The sequence below is a fragment of the Volvox carteri genome (assembly GCF_000143455.1).
Source record: "Volvox carteri f. nagariensis unplaced genomic scaffold VOLCAscaffold_28, whole genome shotgun sequence".
NCBI lineage: Eukaryota > Viridiplantae > Chlorophyta > Chlorophyceae > Chlamydomonadales > Volvocaceae > Volvox > Volvox carteri.
In genome coordinates, this window is record NW_003307571.1 from 1,393,379 (window position 1) to 1,398,213 (window position 4,835).

Sequence of the window (4,835 nt, forward strand, 5' to 3'; positions counted from 1 at the left end):
GCAGCTTGAGGTGTTCTATGACAACACTCCAGATGAGGAGATGAGGCTGCACTGCATGCTGTTGAATATCAAGCTGCCCAAGACCCTGGTTACAGGAAAGGCTTGACCATCCTGTCACCTGTGACTACCCTAAACAAGGGTGCTGTCATTTCCAGGTGTGCACCTGTTCAAGTACTCCTGGTGAGTAGATTGGGAAAATATTTTTTTATGTAATTAGGCCATGTAGTTGTTGTTACATGGTCGTGGGTGCGTTCCCGTACCTGCAAACCACCCTAGTACGAGCTGAGGGCTCAAGGGCTGCCAAATCGCCTATAAGCACCATCCTACCTCACACTTCCAACGAGACAAGTGATGAAGTATACTAACAACCAAAGGGAACGATAGAGTTGCGGTGAGACCATATACGTTCCAGCATCCTTGCCAGGTGTTCAGGCTCCTACTTCATAGTGTCCTTCATATGTTCGAAGCGTGGAAAGCCCATATCAGATCTGATTTCGTCGTAAACCGGACAGTCCAGCAAAATGTGTTTCTCATCCTCGATGTGGCTATCAGTGCCACAGTAAGGGCATACTCGCTCCTCCCTAGGTATATAACGCCGTCCCTTACACGCTGTAGCAGTCGCTCACCTGACGGGAGGACTGGCAAAGCGGAAGCGTGGAGTTATTAGTCCTCGTCGACGTAGGAAGAAGTCCAACCAAGCGGCAGGCACTAGCGTACATAAGATGTGTACGTAACGGTTAGAGACGGCGGCAGCGGAGTCTTGAACTCCGAACACCTAGTAATGTGATACGTCAGTGTCTGGCCAGAACACCCCGCCCGGGGTTATCTCGGCCTACCTGCCGGATAATCTCTACTACGGACCTTGCCGTACTAGGATAATGTTGGTGGGGCCCGGGGCCCCATCCCGTTAGATTCGCTTACTAACAGCTACCCAGTTCGTGACATGTGACGAAACTCGGAACATGTACGAAACTTGAGTCAGAACGTTTAACAAATTAACAATTATTGTTAAAAGTAATCGTTAAAATATTCTAAGGGAAATGTAGCTTGCTACACACGCTCTGTTAGCCGCCAGTGCCCAACAGCAAAGCCTAAACTGCATAAGCTTGCGATTCACCGAACGTGGGATAAGCATTGTGATGTGCGGGAGCACCTCCTTCCTACCCACTTGCTCGGCCGCCAGCCCCATCCTATGCTTATACTTCGCCATGTGGATTCCTGGTTGCTTGCCGTCTGACGGGTACACGTCAGGCTGGACATCTAAACGCGTATGCTTCCAACCACCCATTAAATGGGTCCTTGAACTCCAAAATCACACCTTCTGGCATTGGCTTGTTCATCAGCCACTCCACTCATTCGTCTACCTCGTGTAGCCCTTGCGGGGCCTCTTTCCATACATCGTGCCCCAAAAAACATAGAAAATGGAGGAGTAGTGTCCCCCATCCGGGCTATTCGGGGTTGGAGAGGGATTCTGCGACCACCTGTCGCAAAACTTGATATGCCACAGACCCACGCTGTAAACGGACATGGTTCCAAAACCTCACAACCTGCTTGAGAACGTGGTAGTGTAGGGGTAGCTGCGATAGCTCTGCGAACAGGAGGCGGTGTGTTGGTCTGGCAGCTCCTACAATTTGCCACATGAAAGATATCTGAAGCTGCACTGCCCTGTCCTTTAGGCATGCCTCGAAGGGCCCCTCTGCAAGGTTATTCGCATCACTCCGCTTCCTGAGCCTGTCCGAGACCTCAGCTAGCATAAACGGCCCCCACGCTTGACAACCATACAACAGTATTGCTCGCACCTGCGTATCGAAACACCTCATCCTCAATCTGGGGCGAACAACTTTAGCTTATCTAATTTTGCACTCAACGCGAACATAGCTGCTCTAGCTGTGTCATACAACTGCTGACGGCAGGCCCAGAACTGCCGTTCCGGCCCATACACTAACCCCAGACATCGTGCACTATCCTTAGCCGGTATGGCCTCTCCAGCCAGCCTGAGCTCATCACACGATGCTTGGACAGCACTTCTAGTATCGCTGTCGCTTGCAAAAACGAGGCGTTCACATTTCGACACATTTGGGCGCATCCCAAAATCGTCACAGAACATGTCCACAATGTTGAGCAACTCCCCCATGCGTCCCGGTGTTGTTGCCAGAAGGCCATGTTGTGGCTGCTCTGCACTTGCAGGTAAGGGTGAATTAGTATGTGTTTATCTTCAACTTTCTCTTTTTCCATTTTCTCCACCAGGTGTGGACACATTAAGACATTGCTGGGTCTGAAACCTTGTGAAATCAATAACCCACGCAATGGACTGCTGCTTTTCAAGCCTCTTGAGTATGCGTTTGACGATTTATAAATCATCAATTCGTAATTACGAATTTCTATCTTCTGCAAAGATGGTGATGATGGGCCCGTGTATACTATAGTGCTGCTCGCTATCGGGCTTAGACACATGTGAATATAGTGTACTAAAGAAATTACCTGTCCCTCTTGAAGTATCTTGCTCTCGGTTTTGAGGAAGGGGAGATGCCCCTAGGATTTATGTGCATTATGGGTAGGTTGCTACTGTAGCACTAGTCTGGTTGTGAATCCTGCCTTTCACTCAGTAGAGCTTCAGCTTCTATAGCTGCTACTTCCCCACCCGCCCTCCCGTTTCAGCTCTGTAGATTCCTCCAAACCCAGCTCGGACAACAGTAGGCCACCCACGGGCTGACATCTGGGTGCTGTGGCACCCAGAGCATGGGTTGCTCTTGAGACATAGGGAGGAGAAGGGGCACAGGGGGTGAGCGGGCTACAAGTGTGGGTGATTCCCTATGGCAGCCAAACGGCGTGTTACGGCCCCCCCCCTTAGCAACTGGACTAGTTACTCCTGAGCCCCGTAGCGACCCCGTAGCGACCCCGTAGCGACCCCGTAGCGACCCCGTAGCGACCCCATAGCGACCCCGTAGCGACCCCGTAGCGACCCCGTAGCGACCCCATAGCGACCCCGTAGCGACCCCGTAGCGACCCCGTAGCGGGGCAGTAGCGGGGCAGTAGCGGCCCAGTGCTCCCACACGAGCTACTGCCCCGCCACTGGGCCGCTACTGCCCCGCTACTGGGTCGCTACTGGGTCGCAACCCGTCTCCTGAGTAACTAGTCCAGTTGCTAGGGGGGGGGGCCATAACATGTCGTTTGGCTGCCATAGGGGTAGGGATGTACGTGTGGATTCATACTTTTACATATACACGTCGCCTAGCAGCAGCTACATGCATACGAAATTCCCAAGTCCTGCTATGTAACAACATCAAGCCATATGCATTGCCTGCTTCAGCTGAAGCAGCTGCTGCAGCTGCAGCTTCCAAACAATCTGCAGCTTCCAAACAGCACCAAGCATTTCCACAACAGCGGCTGCTGCAGCTGCAGCTCATCGATCTGTCAACAATTTGCCTCAAAACATGCTACATTATAGCTCAGAAGCGCTCTATCCACCCTTACACTTTCTGGTATTCATGCCTAGAAGAAGTCCTCCATCACCGTCAGTTAACACTCCAAGACAAGTCTGTACAGTGACTGTACAGTGCAGCAGCGCTGCTGCTAGCAGTAGCTTCTCCACAAGCGGCTTGTGAGCCTGTATGCAGCAGCTGCTGCAGCAGAAGCTTCGAAACAGCTCCAAACAGTTTCATATTGGGTGCACCCAGCTGCAGCTCATCCATCTCTCAATAAAATTTGCCTCAAAACATGCTACATCATAGGTCACATGCACTATCCACCCTAACACCTTCTGGTAGTCATGCCTAGTATTAGTCCTCTATCGCCGTTAGTTAACACTACAAGACATTGCTGCAGCAGCAGTCCTCCACAAGCAGCTTGTGAGCCTGTATGCAGCAAAGATCAGGCAGGGGCATACAGTAGCACCTTTGTCAGACCATCATGAACTGCAATGACTGTGATGTGGAACTTAGAATGCAGTTTTTTGCCACACACCTTACTACTGCTTTAATCTTCCACTGACTCTGCGTGCTGATGTGTGGTGGGGAAAGCATGTGGTGTTGTCCACAGCAGCTGCAGGTTGCTGGGTGGGCCCTGTAGACAGACAAACATGCCCATCAGAAGTTAAATACGCCAAACCCTGTATAGGAGACTCCATACAGAACATATGCAGCAAGAGGTAATTTGACACAAAATCCAAAAAAACTGTAGGTTTTCTGAGAGTAACGAAAGAAAACCAAGGTTTTCTGTGTATTTGCCGAGAGCGTACTCGGCAGTTCGTTGGTGGTACGGCGGGGCCGTACTGGTGAGAAAGTAGGGCAAGTCGCGGAGAGCGCGACGGAAAGAGCAATTTCGCGAGTTAATTTAGTCAGTACTGACAGGTTTCCACTGCGTCGTCTGCCAATTACACCGCCCCGAGGCAGATAACGCAGTCGGTAACCATGTTCCCGTTCCTGGGTTTAGAGGTCGCCCTAGTGGCAATGTTCGCGGGCATCGTTATGATGCCAGCTAAACGTAGAGTCGGTGACCAAGTGGTAGAGCTACAGAAGGTGCTTGCAGACTTACACGCGCAGTTGACCGCAATAGAACAAGCCGACGACTATCAGAAGGCCGCCTCCATGCTGGCCTCTGACCCTCTAGCACGTTTAAACAAGAAAAAATTTTCTACCGCGATGGGCCACGCTTGGGATACCTACGTCGCATTGAAGAGTCAAATGGCGAGTGTCAGCGCGCACATTGCTCAACTGGAGATGACCATGGAGCAGCCAGCTATGAAGGTTCTCGTCTCCGACAAGTCTGGTCGCGTCATGGAGCGCCCATTGAAGGACCTGGACTACGTCAACGATGGCTGGGTCACAAGTCGGGCA